Raw genomic sequence first — 15780 nt, 5'->3', positions numbered from 1 at the left:
ACCTTGGCCTCCCAAAGTGCTGGGATTACAGGCGTGAGCCACCGCACCTGGCCCTTTTTTTTTTTTTTAAGTAGAGATGGGGTCTCGCCATGTGGTCCAGGCTGGTCTCGAACTCCTGGGCTCAAGCAATCCTCTTGCCTCAGTATCCTAAAGTGCTGAAATTACAGGCATATGCCACGACGCCCAGCTGCAGTCTCTTTTCTGTTTTGAATTTTTTTTTTGTGATTGAGTTTCGCTCTTGTTGCTCAGGCTGGAGTGCAATGGTGCCATCTCAGCTCACTGCAACCTCTGCCTCCTGGGTTCAAGCGATTCTCCTGCCTCAGCCTCCTGAATAGCTGGGATTACAGATGCCCACCACCACATCCCGCTAATTTTTGTATTTTTAGTAGAAACTGGGTTTCACCATGTTGGCGAGGCTGGTCTCCAACTCCTGACATCAGGTATCCACCCCCCTCAGCCTCCCAAAGTGCTAGGATTACAGGCGTGAGCCATTGAGCCCTGCCTTTTTTTTTTATGTTTATTTTTTTTTCCCTCTGGAGTCTCTGTTTTCTCCAAGTTGCTTTTTCTTCATTTTTTTTGTGGGTTTTTTTTCTGTTTTTGTTGTTTATATTCCATGCAATCCTCCAATGTCATCTTTTAGACTGAGGAAGAGAAGCTGATGGAAGCTCATAACACATGAGTGTGGCTTATCGATTTTTATCTCACCACGGAGCAGTGGCTTTCAAAATGTTTTGATCAAGTCAACAGTAAGAAGTGTATTTTACATGATAACCCTGCGTATGTGAATGTGTGTGCGTGCATCTTAGAAAAGCTTCACCATACGTTTTTCACAATACTTCACCAATACTTCCCTTTATTATTGTGATATAATCTGATACATTTTTTTCTATTGTATGGACACAATATACTGAATTTATTTCATGACTCAGTAATGTGTGGTCACCTCTAGAGAGAGGGCCTGTTTTCCTGAGGAATCCCAGATCAGATCTCTCTCTTGGAATTATCAGAGAAGTATCCAAAAGATACTTTTCCTTTTTTCCTGCCTGGAAAATACTTGCCTGGTGGCTAGAAGTCTGGATGCCAAACTGGGTAGAAGCTGGAGCTTTGATATTTAAAAAGTGAACTGTCATTAATCACCTCTTTTCAAGTGTTGAGTCCCTCACTTCAGAGACCCTTATCTTGTAAAGATGACAGACCTCTAGTCTTGTGATTGGGGGGCAGCCACTCAGCAGCCGCAGAGCAGGAGGGACTTGGGGCTCCATCTCCTCCTTAAAACTAATTTCATGTCCAGGTGCGGTTGCTCTCATCTGTAATCCCAGCACTTTGAGAGGCGGAGGTGGGCGGATCACGAGGTGATGAGATTGAGACCATCCTGACTAACATGGTGAAACCCCGTCTCTACTAAAAATGCAAAAAATTAGGCAGGTGTGGTGGCTGGCACTTGTAGTCCCAGCTACTTGGGAGGCTGAGGCAGGAGAATGGTGTGAACCTGGGAGACAGAGCTTGCAGTGAGCCAAGATCACGCCACTGCACTCCAGCCTTAGCAACAGAGAGAGACTCCACCTCAGAAAAAAAAAAAAAAAAAAAAAGCACTAATTTCAGGCCAAACATGGTGGTTCACGCCTGTAATCCTAGCACATTAGAAGGCCAAGGCAGGCAGATCACTTGAGTGCAGGAGTTCAAGACAAGTTTTAGTTTTGCCAATGCACCACAATGTAGTAGTCTCTCGTTGTGAGGTATCACTCGGAGTTTTTTCTCTCATGACCAAGAAATTTAGGAAGCGTGTCACAAAGGATGAGGTTGGAGTGAACGTTTAATAAGCAAAAAAAGAAAGCTCTCTGCCATGGAGAGGGGGTCCAGAAGAGGGTAGCCATTTTAACAGTTGAATGTAAAGGCTTTTATAAGAAACTGATGAGGGCTTGGCATCTCATTTGCATAAGGCACAAACTTCTGCTAGCTCCACCCTATCCTCCTAGTGCGCATGTAGGTCCTTAGCTTGAGTCACTCCATATTGCTTTGTTCCTCTTACTGTGCATGTGTCAAGGAACAGAATTTTCCATTGCAGGCATGTCTGGGCAAGTCACCTGTGTAGGCTTTCTTATCTGTGTGGCTGTGGGCATATCTTAGGCAAGCCCTCCTATGCAGGTTCCCTTATCTGTGCTTGCAGGCTGTTCTTCTGTTTGAAATAATTCAACAGAGGACCCACCTAACTGCCTGCCTAATCAGTTTCTTCCTTTCTACTCTTTCATTTCCCCCCTCAGGAATGGAGATCCTAAGTGCTGTTAGGGAGATGGGGAGATGATCCTTCCGGCTACTTCCTGCTACAGAGTAGCTTTGTGTGGGGAACAGCAGCTATGATTCCTCCTAAGGCTGGTCTGAGAGTCCTTGGAAGAAAAGCGTGTCTATGTGTGATTTCCTTTGCATTACCATTTGGAGCTTGATAGCCTTTAGGTAAGAAGAAACAATTTGGGTTATTACAGGACATGTATTAAAATGAAACAAGGTGGGGGCGAGGTAGGAACAGCTTAAAAATCCCAAGGCTGCCAACATGCCCAGATAAGTAGTGGCTATAGTTATGCTTCTAAGATTTAGGTGCATGGGGCTCGGCTTTGGTTAACTTCCTTAGTTTTATTTTCCCAAACAAAGAAATCTCTGAGTAATGGACACCCTATTTACTCCCATCACCATGCAGGATTTGCACGATAATTAACCAGAACTAAAATATTGATCCAGATTTTTACATTAACCATCCCTTTTTGTTTCTTCTGAGATGCTGGTTGGTTTACATGAATAAGCAGGGTGAGTCTAAAATGTAGGCAAGAACTTTAAAGCAACTAATGAAATTAGAATTTAATGACAAACACGTAAGAAGTTTTGAAACATAATTTTTCTCTTTCCAGTCCTCATTTTTGTTAAAAACAAATCATGATAGAAACTTTAGTTTTATATTTGGTCTGATTATTTACATAAAGTGCAATAAGAATAATTATTTTTACATAGGCTTTTTAAATTGGCTTTGATGGGGCTTGTGGAATTTCAGATAGGACTTTTTAACACCAAGCCCAGCCATGGGTTTGTACCCTCAAATACCTATGAGTTAGGCGAATTCTTCTCTTCTTAAGGTCCCAAGAATATGGGGTTCCTGGACCTGTTAGAAAGTGACATTCTTTACTCACCACAGGTTAGGAACCCTGTACAGGGACTGTATAGACAAGGTATGAAGCCAGTTTCCCCAAGGGGCTTTTATTGGTTCTGTAAGCCAAGTTTGATTCCTTAAAGGGAAGCATACCCTTCCAGTCAAAGCCTTAGTAAAACAACTAGTTTCTGCAATTGTGTCCCGTTGTAAAAGAAAATGGATTGTTATTGCACTGATGCAAACAACTATATTGCCATAAGTTAAGAATACTCACAGTTTCCAAATTCTGGAGAAACCAGGCAGAAAGAAGCAAACATGCTCCAAATTTTGCTTACAGGAGTATGCCTTATGTAAGTATGAAAGGCTGTAAATAGCTTAAGATAAGTTTCCTTGACTCTGAAAAACAAAACAAGGATCAGCAATGTTTTGAGCAAAAACTTTAAAAAGCCCATTTTTTTAACTATTGTTTTGCTTGATATTCATGAACATTTCAGCTCTTCCTGGGTCCCGAGCACTTTTCCTTTATTCCAATGTCATAATCTACAAACTGATTAGAAACTTGCATTTGAGAGCACCTGTCAAAGTCCTATAGGTGATTATGAACCAATCTTTGAAGAGGATTAAAATAACAATTATCTATGAATGATGAAATGTCCAGGGTAGTTACAGTCAAGAACACAATTGACAAAGAAGTTCAGTTATTTCTGTGGTTTACAATAACTTAACATAAACACCTTAATTATGATCGATGGTATACACTCAGACATCAGAATTTTTGAAATCCTGTATAATTTTTGAACATATATTAATATTATTCACTAAAATATAACCTGAAGAAGATTAAACATCATTTTGGAAACCCCACGTACCTAAACATGTTAGATAACCCTGTTTACCTCTCTTCTGGATGCTTCAGGGGACCTCTGTAGCATCCAAAACCTAGGGGTCAGGAAAGACAATTCTGAAACTGAAATTCAAAATTGACAAAATTCCCAAAACTGATTTTGAGAAGCCTCTTAAATAGGTTAGAGATTTAAAACACTTGATGTTATGAAATAGAATTCCAGATTACTATAAGTTATTTATTTGCCAAAATAATGACTCAAAAATTTTAAAAGGCAAAAACCTTTCATTAGCCTTTACTATTACATGAAAATCCTGTTCAAAGCCAAATTTCACCCTTGCATTAGTTTATTAATGTTAACTTCATTTTTTAAATGAAAACTTACAGACAATTTCATCTAATCTTAATCAGTCTAACCATGAGGTGAGACTCTTATAAACTTTTTATAACCCTTTACAAACTTTGCTAAAGAGCAGATTATCTTCTTCTTTTTTTTTTGAGATGGAGTCTCACTCCGTCACCCAGGCTGGAGTGCAGTGGCGAGATCTCAGCTCGCTGCAAGCTCCACCTCCCGGGTTCACACCACTCTCGTGCCTCAGCCTCCCAAGTAGCTGGGACTACAGGCGCCCACCACCTCGCCTGGCTAATTTTTTGTATTTTTAGTAGAGATAGGGTTTCACCATGTTAGCCAGGATGATCTCAATCTCCTGATCTCATGATCCACCCGCCTCAGCCTCCCAAAATGCTGGGATTACAGGCGTGAGCCACTGCGCCCGGCACAGAGCATATTAGCTTCTTAAAAAAACCTTGGCCTGGCATGGTGGCTCAGGCCTGTAATCCCAGCACTTTAGGAGGCCGAGTCAGGTGGATCATGAGGTCAAGAGATTAAGACCATCCTGGCCAACATGGTGAAACCCCATCTCTACTGAAAATACAAAAAAAATAGCTGAGCATGGTGGCGGGCACCTGTAGTCCTAGCTACTCAGGAGGCTGAGGCAAGAGAATTGCTTGAACCCGGGAGGCAGAGGTTTCAGTGAGCCAAGATTGTGCCACTGCACTCCAGCCTAGGCAAAAGAGCGAGACTCCATCTCAAAAAGAAAAAAGAAGGCTGGGTGCAGTGGCTCACACCTGTAATCCCAGCACTTTGGGAGGCTGAGGTGGGTGGATCACGAGGTCAGGAGATCGAGACCATCCTGGCTAACATGGTGAAACCCCGTCTCCACTAAAAATACAAAAAATTAGCCAGGCATGGTGGCGGCCGCCTGCAGTCCCAGCTACTTGGGAGGCTGAGGCAGAAGAACGGCGTGAACTGGGAGGTGGATCTTACAGTGAGCCGAGATTGCGCCACTGCACTCCAGCCTGGGCGACAAAGCGAGACTCCGTCTCAAAAAAAAAAAGAAAAAAGAAAACCTTGTTGGGCTTTTATTTCAATGCTTAATTTACAGAAAAATTTAATAATACCCTTTTAACTTTAGCTAATGTCCACATAGAATTTCTACAGTATCTCCACAACTTGTTTAAACCTTCAGCTTTATCTTATCTGATTCAAAACAATCCCTTAACCCTAGGCAAATATATATTTCCATGCCTTCTTATAATCCTTTACTAAAAACACATTTTACTATTTTTACACATCTTGCATGTAAATCTATTTTCAGTAGTCCCAATTACATGTTATAATGGTAACTCTTGGCAATTTTAAATTTTAATGTAAAACCTGGTAAGTTATTTTAATGATGTACTAGGCACAGATAGAATCTGAACCTAGTATCTGACTTGCATAATTTAGACCATCTATTTACATTTTGAGCACATTTGTATTTTGCCAATAATCCTTAAGACTGTTTTTGTTTCTCAAAGATTAAAGTTATGTGAACCAAGAGGCATTACAGTTTTTACTTTTTATTTAAAAAAAAATTTGAAATAAGCACTTATTTTTCTTTAAGCCAACTAATTACAGCTCTTTTTGTAGACATCACATGCAACACATATATAACTACACCAAAGAACAGAAGCAGATCTAGTAGTTATAAGATATTCATTTGCCAATTTTTAAATTTGGATTATTGGCCTCCGATTGGGCCCCTTTAAGAGCAGGGCTAGGAAAATATGCAGTTTTTAGGGCCTAATAAACAGGCCTAGCTGGAGGACAGAAACGGATTTTGAGAGGGATCTATTTGCCTCTAATTCCTGGGGCTCCAGGAGGAAAACAAAGGTTTCTCCCAAAATGGAATCTATGGCACCTTTTCTGTTTTTCCCAAGGAGTCTCAGGCCACCGGAAGTTATCTTGGGGCCTCTCATGTGTGCATTAAGAGTGGTAAGAAGCTGGTTGCAGTGGCTCATGCCTGTAATACCAGCACCTTGGGAGGCCGAGGTGGACAGATCACCTGAGGTCAGGAGTTCAAGACCAGCCTGGCCAAAATGGTAAAACCTCATCTCTACTAAAAATACAAAAATCAGCTGGGTGTGGTGGTGAGTGCCTGTAATCCCAGCTACTCAGGAGGCTGAGGCAGGAGAATTGCCTGAACCAAGGAAGTGGAGGTTGCAGTGACTTGAGATTGTGCTACTGCACTGCAGCCTAGGTGACAGAGTGAGACTGTATCTCAAAACAAACAAACAAACAAACAAAAAAACAGTGGCAAGACAAAATGGAGAAAAAGGATTCAGGTGACTGAAAAAAACCCTTTTCCAGAAAAACAAGATCCAAGAAGAGAAAAACAAAGGCCTTTTAAATATACCTATAACTTAGATGTCCACTTTTAATTAAACTGAGCACTCTTTAAGAAAAATCCTTTTAAATCCCTTGTTATCCAACTTTAGCCACACCAAGTGGTTAGTATTTCTGGCTTTTGAGCTTTACCAAACGTAACCTCACAGGTGAAAACAACAAGTCTCAATTAAGATTATGATTTAACCACAAGTGTATGAGGTATTTTCAAAGTGGGGTAAGCAGTTCTTACAAAATATAGAAACTTTAAAGATAACTCAGGGAAAGGAAGATTTAAGAAAAAAGGTAAATGTTGTTCATAGAGGAGAAGAGAATCAGGAAATGGCAAAAGTCACACAGATACTAACCCAAAAGTGCTCATTCCTCAAGTCAGGATTGAACTCAGGCCACCATTGTAAAACAGCAGAGGCCAAAACAAAGTACTGCCACGTGGTTAAAGGTCACGGTCCCAAGGACGTAAAACAAGATGGAGGCCTGCAGCAAAATTTGTTACTGACCAGCTTACCAGGCTGGCTGGAACAGCAGGCTTATGGAGTCCCAGGCCTGCATTCCATTTCAAGGTATCCCTGTCTCTGCCTTTTTCTTGTGTTTCCTCTCCTTTTCCTCCTGGGCCTCCTCTTGGTCCCTATTATAAAAGACCAAGGCGGGTACTCTTAGGAGGTTTTCTATGGTGCTGTGTGATCCAACAGCCTGTTTCTGCAGCTTCCTTCTGATATCAGGGGCCACCTGAGTAAATCTATCTTTCAAGATTTGTTGTCCCTCAATTGAGTTAGGAGACAGGTGTGTTTTACCAAGCCTTCTCTCAGCCTTTCTAAAAAGGCTGAGGGATTTTCATCTAGCTTTTGATCTATCATGGATAGCTTAGAGTAGTTAAGGGGTTTGGCTCTGGTCCTCTGTAACCCCTCTAATATACACATCTGAAAGTGTTTTCTTTTCCACTCATCTATGGGATCACTAGTGTTCCAATTAGAGGTTTCAAGGGGCACTGCCTCTCTTCCTACTGAGAATGCGGATTTTGCCTCTTTCTCACTCTCTTTCCCCTTTTGACTGGCTTTCTTTTTTGAATGGCTAGAGGAAATATGCTATTCATCTCCAAATTTCTCTGCTACCTGTAGGGCTGCCTGTTTCTCAGCAGCAGTTAGAGTTTAAGAGTAACATAACATCCTTCCAGGAGATTTTAAATAGTTGGGTTAAATAGTTGGAAGATCTCTATATATGAGTTGGGGCTTGCCCAAAGCGAACTTCAGGATCTGAGGTTACACCAGGTTACATCCAGGCTACACTCAAGGGGAGTGCAGGCTTGAAGATGGGTTGTTGCCTATCTAGAAAAGAGAGGAGGAACTTCTCCAAGAAAACACCAAATGGCAGATGATGCAGGTGCAGGAGTAGGGGGCCAGAGGCCCCAGGGGCCCTGGGATGGGGAACCATGGTGGCTTCCGTAGAGGCTTTGGTAGTGGCATCCGGTGCCAGGGTTGCAGCTGTGGGTGGGGCCAGGGCCAAGGCCGTGGAGCTTGCAGAGGCAAGGCCAAGTATGAGGAGTGGATGATCGTCACCAAGCTGGGCCGCCTGGTCAGGGACATGAAGATCAAGTCCCTGGAGGAGATCTATCTCTTCTCCCTGACCATCAAGGAATCTGAGATCATTTGACTTTTTCAAAACCTCATCCTCTCTCAAGGACGAGGTTTTGAAAATTATGCTGGTGCAGAAGCAGACCCATACCAACCAGTGTACCAGGTTCAAGGCGTTTGTTGCCACTGGGGACTACAATGGCCACGTCAGTCTGGGTATTAAGTGCTCCAAAGAGGTGGCCACTGCCATCCGTGGGGCTATCATTCTGGCCAAGCTCTCCATTGTCCCTGCGCACAGAGGCTACTGGGGGAACAAAATCAGCAAGCCCCACACCATCCCTTGCAAGGTGACAGGCTGCTGTGGCTCTGTGCTGATGTGCCTCATTTCTGTGCCCAGGGACACTGGCATTGTCTTGGCCCCTGTGCCCAAGAAGCTACTCATGATGACTGGTATCAATGACTGCTACACCTCAGCCAGGGGCTGCACTGCCACCCTGGGCAACTTTGTCAAGGCCACCTTTGATGCCATCTCTAAGACCTACAGCTACCTGACCCCCAACCCCTGGAAGGAGACTGTATTCGCCAAGTCTCCCTATCAGGAATTCACTGACCACTTCGTCAAGACCCACACCAGAGTCTCCGTGCAGAGGACCCAGGCTCCGGCTATGGCTACAACATAGGGTTTTTATACAAGAAAAATAAAGTGAATTGAGCCTGAAAGAAAAAAGAGGGGAAGAGAAAGTGTCTGTTAGTCTTCCTCCACCTTTCAGAGTGACCCAGAATGGAGAGAAAGAAAGAGTGCCCCACTTCTCCTCTTTCATCCCATCTCCTCAGGGTCCCAGCAACCAACATAGATGCCACCTATGGATGCAAGCATGACCTTCACCCATGGATCTAGAGGAGCTAGTTGGCAAGAGTAGTCATGTTTACCTGTATGAGACCCTAGCTCTCCACCCTGCTGGTTTCCCAGACCCACATGGCCCATAAGCCTCCCAGGGTACCCCAGGGGCCCAGGAGAGATTGCACAGTAGTTGAATTTGGGCAAGACCCTTTAATGGAGGGAGTGTCTTAACTCTGTCCATACATCCTCTTACTACTGCCCGGGCAAAGTTATGAATTCCTAGAGAATGGGACCAATTGACTTCTAAACATAAGATCCGTTTCTCACTTAGATGCCAATGTAGCTGGATGCAGAACAGATGTCTCAAAAGAATGTAAGAATTGAATGGCTGTCCTCCCTGTGATAGGGATAGCACTGAGGCTAAAATCTGTCTTGCCAAGATGGCTTCCTCCCAGCTGCTGAAAGGGGAGATTTTCTGCTTACAAATAGGGCATGGGGCCTGATCACTGAGAGAGGGACGTAAGAGGGAAAGGAATCAGGGAACTACAGGTTCTGGAAGGGCTGACAAGGCTCCCCATGGAGAAGAATCCCACCCCACTAGGTAGCACTGGAGTGCTTAAAATGTCAGAAAAAAACTCTGACTCCAAATCCTTTCCAAGCAGATGTTAGAAAGAGAAGTTTGAGGCTTAATAGGATGTCCCCACAACATGCCTACTAGCAGGAAAAAATTAACTTGTCCTACAGAGGAACTGCTTAAATTCACTGGGAGTGCTGAGCTCTTACATGGGTAAAAAAAAATGGAGCAGAGGGTATTCACTCAGGGTGAAATATCTGCACATACAGTGCCAGGAACACCTATCACTGGGGGACAAAAAGGCCCTTACTAGGTGAAAGTTTAGACTGAAATCTTGAAATCCCCCCATCTCAAGGAAATAACAGAAGCAGCAATTTTTTTAAATTTACATTCCTGGTTACTAAGGTACTTGCTAACTTTACCCAACAAGATTATCTCCCAGGCTGTAAAAAATCCCTCAACGTAGCATATAAAGAAGGGATAGGAGATATGATAGCTGTGAAAAGAAAAGAAAGAAATTCAATAGAAAAGTCTGGAAGTCCTGATGCCGACACCCTGATGGGCTGTCGGGGGCCAGAGGTAGTCCAGGGGCCAGAGGTTGTCCAGGGGCCTATAACCTTGGCCAGATGCCTTCAGTTGCCCCAGGACCTCCTTCCAAAGGAAACTGGATTGGAACAGAGCCAACATTCCCACGATGTGAGGGCGATAGGGGATTGAGAAAGTCCTCTGCAGCAAGCCTATCCCCTGAGTCTTGTAAGGATGGCAGCCACTCTAATAGCTTTTAACTGGCTGAAGGGCCCAGTGTTTTGTTTAATTAAAAAAACTGAGGGCAAGAAGCCCCCAAACAAAAATGAAGAATTGGAGGTCCCTCCTACTCAACTTTCCAATGTTTCCTTTTCCTGCCAATGCACCACAATGTTACTGTTTTGCCAATGCACCGCAATGTAGCAGTTTTTCATTACCAGGTATTACCTGCATTTCTTTGTTTCACAACCAAGAAAATTAAGGAGCCTGGACACAAAGGGTGAAGTTGGAGCGAAAGTTTAATAAGTGAAAGAAGAACGCTCTCTGCTATGGAGAGGGGGCCTGGAAGAGGGTTGCCATTTTTACAGTTAAATGCAAAGGCTTTTATAAGAAACTGAAGAGGACTAGGTGTCTCATTTGCATAAGATGCAAATTTCTGCTAGCTCCACCCCATCCTCCTAGTGTGCATGTGGGCTCTTAGCTTGAGCTATTCCATATTGCTTTGTTCCCCTTACTGTGCATGTGTCAGGGGATGGAATTTTCCATCACAGGCATGACTGGGAAAGTCACCTGCATAGCCTTTCTTATCTGTTCAGCTGTGGGCATGTCTTAGGCAATCCCCTCTATGCAAGTTCCCTTATCTGCACCTGCAGGCTGTTCTTTTGTTTAAAGAATTCAACCGAGGACCCACCCTAACTGCCTGACCAGTTTCTTCCTTTCTACTCTCTCACTAGCCAACAATGTGGTGAAGTTCCCTTTCTATAAAATATACAATAAATGGGCCAGGCATGGTGGCACGCATCTCAGGAGGTTAAGATGGGAGGATTGCTTGAGCCCCGGAGGCAGAAGCTACAATGAGCCAAGATCGCACCACTGCACTCCAGCCTGGGCGACAGAGCATGACCCTGTCTCAAAAAAAGCAAACCTAATTTCAATCATTCCTTCTGTTTGTAACTCACCTGTGCCACTACTCAGAAAGGTACACAGTGTTGCGAATTCCTGCAGGGGGCATTCTGCTCTGTAAGTGAATGATTCCTCACTGCTGGCTAGGGAATTCATCTGAAGTTGCTCACCATTCCACCATCTTCCAGCTCCTAAAATGCTGGTGTTGTTGTGTCCGGAATTTATTCCTTCCGGTGGGTTCTTGGTCTTGCTGACTTCAGGAATGAAGCTGTGGACCTTCATGGTGAGTGTTATAGCTCTTAAAGATGGTTTGTCTGGAGTTTGTTCCTTCAGATGTTCAGATGTGTCTGGAGTTTCTTCCTTCCAGTAGGTTCGTGGTCTCGCTGACTTCAGCAGTGAAGCTGCAGACCTTCGCAGTGAGTGTTACAGCTCTTAAAGATGGCACGTCTGGAGTTGTTTGTTCCTCCCAGTGGGTTTGTGACCTCGCTGACTTCAGGAATGAAGCTGCGGACACTTGCGGTGAGTGTTACAGCTCATAAAGGCAGTGTGGACCCAAAGAGTGAGCAGCAGCAAGATTTATTGTGAAGAGCAAAAGAACAAAGCTTCCACAGCATGGAAGGGGACCCGAGTGGGTTGCCACTGCTGGCTCTGGTGGCCAGCTTTTATTCTGTTATTTGGCCCTGCCCACATCCTACTGATTGGTCCATTTTACAGAGTGCTGATTGGCCCATTTTAGAGTGATTGGTGCTGACTGGTGAGTTTATAATCCTTTAGCTAGACACAGTGCTGAGTGGTGCATTTACAATCCTTTAACTAGACACAGAGTGCTGATTGGTGCATTTTTACAGAGTGCTGATTGGTGCATTTACAATCCTTTAGCTAGACAGAAAAGTTCTCCAAGTCCCCACTCACCCCAGGAAGTCCAGCTGGCTTTACCTCTCATAATTGTCTCCTCTCCTACCCTCATTGCTCTTGTGATTTTCTACTTTAGAAACAAATAAGCTTGATGCAGTGGTTCCTGCCTGTAATCCCAGTACTTTGGGAGGCCGAGGCTGGAGGATCACTTGAGGCCTGGAATTTGATACCAGCCTGTAAAACATAGCAACAGCCCCATAGCTACCAAAAATTAAGAAATTAAAAAATAACAAGGGAAACTCCTGTTACTGTGGTTTTAGAGGGGTTTGAGATGGAACATAGCTAACTGCTGGTATTAAAACCAACATTTTAAACCAGCCTCTTTTTTTGAGATGGAGTCTCATTCTGTCACCAGGCTGAAGTGCAGTGGTGCAATCTGAGCTCACTTCAACCTCCGCCTCCCAGGTTCAAGTGATTCTCCTGCCTCAGCCTCCCGAGTAACTGAGACTACAGGCATGTGCCACCACACCCAGCTAATTTTTGTATTTTTAGTAGAGATGAAGTTTCACCATGTTGGCCAGGATAGCCTCGATCTCTTGACCTTGTGATCCGCCTGCCTCGGCCTCCCAAAGTTCTGGGATTACAAGTGTGAGCCACTGTGCCCAGCCTTAAACCAGCCTTTATGTACAATTTTATATTTCTTTAAAAAATTTTTATTTAGTATTGTAGTATAATCATTTCCCTGTGTGATTAAAAATGTAATGTTGACCAAAAGAGTCAAACTCTGTAAAATATTTGAAAAGATTTATTCTAAGCCAAATATGAGTGACCATGGCCCATAACACAGCCCCCAGGTGGTCCTGAGAACATGTTCCCAAGGTCAGGGTACAGCTTGGTTTTATACATTTTAGGGAGGCATGAGGCATCAATCAAATATATTTAAGAAATACATTGGTTTGGTTCAGAAAGGTGGGACAATTCAAAGCAGGGTGGAGGGCTTCCAGGTTATAGGTAAATTTAAACATTTTCTGGTTGACGATTGAGTTTGTCTGAAGACCTGGAATCAATAGAAAGGAATGTCTGGGTTGTGATAAGATGTGTAGGCTGGGCACGGTGGCTCATGCCTGTAATCCCAGCATTTTGGGAGGCCAAGGCGGGCAGATCACCCAAGGTCAGGAGTTTGAGACCAGGCTGGCCAACATGGTGAAACTCTGTCTCTACTAAAAGTACAAAAATTAACCAGGCATGGTGGTGCATGCCTGTAATCCCAGCTACTCGGGATGCTGAGGCAGGAGAATTACTTGAACCCGGGAGGCAGAGGTTGCAGTGAGCCGAGATTGCACCACTGCACTCCAGCCTGGGCAACAGAGTGAAACTCTGTCTCAAAAAAAAAAAAAAAAAGGCCAAGCACGGTGGTTCATGCCTGTAATCCCAGCACTTTGGGAGGCCGAGGCAGGCAGATCACAAGGTCAGGAGATCGAGACCGTCTAATCTGGCTAATATGGTGAAACCCCATCTCTACTAAAAATACAAAAAATTAGCTGGGTGTGTTGGCGGGTGCCTGCTCTCCCAGCTACTTGGGAGGCTGAGGCAGGAGAATGGCGTGAACCAGGAGGCGGAGCTGGCAGTGAGCCGAGATCGGGCCACTGCACTCTAGCCTGGGCGACAGAGCAAGACTCCATCTCAAAAAAAAAAAAAAATTGTGGAGACCAAAGTTTTACCATGTAGATGAAGCTTTTAGCTAGCAGGCTTCAGAGAAAATAGGTTGCAAAGTGTTTCTTTTCAGACTTAACGTCTGTGTTGAGTTTAATGCTGGAGAAGTATAATGAGGCATGTTTGATCCCCTACTTCACATCATAGCCTGAACAGTCTCTCAGGTTACATTTCAAGAGCCCTGGTTGAGGAGGAAGTCCATTCAGATGGTTGGGGGGCCTTCGAATTTTATTTTTGGTTTACACTAATAACATCATTTCAGTTGCTGCTTATAGTCCATTGTCCTTTTTTTCTTTTGAGGGGCACAGGGTCTGGCTTGTTGCCCAGGCGGAGTACAGAGGTATGATCATAGCTCACTGCATCCTTAAACTCCTGAGCTCAAGCCATCCTCCCGCCCTGGCCTCCCAAGTAGCTGGGACTACAGGTGCATGCCCAGCCATCATTGTCATTTCTTAATAATTTCAGGGACATTGGGCTTCTTTCTAGTTTTTCCCAGTTATAAATAATACTGTAATAAACATCTTTGTGTAAGTAGAAAACTGTGTCCTCATTTTAGGTTATGTGAACCCCGAATATCTGAGACAGGTCTCAGTTAATGTAGAAAGTTTATTTTGCCAAGGTTGAGGAAATGTACCTGTGACACAGCCTCAGGAGGACGTGATTTTCATGCGCGTCCCTGTGAACAGACCACCAAACAGGGTTTGTGTGAGCAATAAAGCTCTTTATTTCACCTGAGTGCAGGCGGGCTGAGTCCGAAAAGAGAGTCAGCAAAGGGAGATAGGAGTGGGGCCATTTTATAGGATTTGGGTAGGTAAAGGAAAAAGAGGGGTTGTTCTCTGACGGCAGGAGTAGGGGTCACAAAGTGCTCAGTAGGGGAGCTTTTTGAGCCAGGATGAGCCAGGAGAAGGAATTTCACAAGACAATGTCATCAGTTAAGGCAGGAACAGGCCATTTTCACTTCTTTTGTGGTGGAATGTCATCAGTCAAGGCAGGAACCGGCCATCTGGATGTGTACGTGCAGGTCACAGGGGATATGAAGGCTTAGCTTGGGCTCAGAGGCCTGACACTGATGACATGTGCCCACTGTGGTCAGGCCACAGCTTGATTTTATACATTTTAGGGAGACATGAGACATCAATCAATATATGTAAGAAGTACATTCGTTCCGTCCAGAAAGGTAGGACAACTTGAAGCAGGGAGGGAGGCTTCTAGGTCACAGGTAGGTGAGAGAAAAATGGTTGCATTCTTTTGAGTTTCTGATTAGCCTTTCCAAAGAAGGCAATCAGATATGCATCTATCTCAATGAGCAGAGGGATGGCTTTGAATAGAATGGGAGGCAGGTTTGCTCTAAGCAGTTCCCACCTTGACTTTTTCCCCTTACCTTAGTGATTCTGGGGCCCCAAGATTTATTTTCCTTTCAGTTATCTCTTTAGGATAAATTTGCCAGAAGGGGAAATATTATGTGAAACAGGAGAGAAAATGAAGACAGATGAAAGAACAAGGAAGTCCTCAGAGAAGGAGGTCTACACCAGTCTCAAACAGCTGCCCCAGCATCACCTGGAGGGCCTCTTAGAACAGTCTGCAGGTCCATCCCCAGAGCAAGTCTGGGGTGAGTCCAATGATAATTTACATTATTAACAAATTCCAAGACCTTTGCTGAAGCTATTGTTCCCAGAACCAGGCATGGGAACAGGTTGGAGTTAAGAACACATGAAACTGCAGAGGTGTTTGTAGGTGGAACCTAGGTGGGAAATTGTACCTTTATTTCCTATCAAAGTAGGAGGTGGGATCCCTGGCCAAAAGAGAAGCAGGAGGGGGCAAATACATGATGAAAGGAGTGAATGGTTTGGATAAGCCTCAGCAGGATTTAAGGA

General features: G+C 44.1%; 1 pseudogene; it reads left to right on the top strand.

The window, feature by feature from the left end:
• The first annotated feature begins 8069 nt into the window (after positions 1-8069).
• On the top strand, positions 8070-8956 carry LOC116809533 (small ribosomal subunit protein uS5-like; annotated as a pseudogene).
• The last annotated feature ends 6824 nt before the right edge of the window (positions 8957-15780 follow it).

The sequence above is a fragment of the Hylobates moloch genome, unplaced genomic scaffold (assembly GCF_009828535.3).
Source record: "Hylobates moloch isolate HMO894 unplaced genomic scaffold, HMol_V3 SCAFFOLD_1, whole genome shotgun sequence".
In the NCBI taxonomy this organism is placed as follows: domain Eukaryota; kingdom Metazoa; phylum Chordata; class Mammalia; order Primates; family Hylobatidae; genus Hylobates; species Hylobates moloch.
This window is presented reverse-complemented; position numbering and strand designations above follow the sequence as displayed.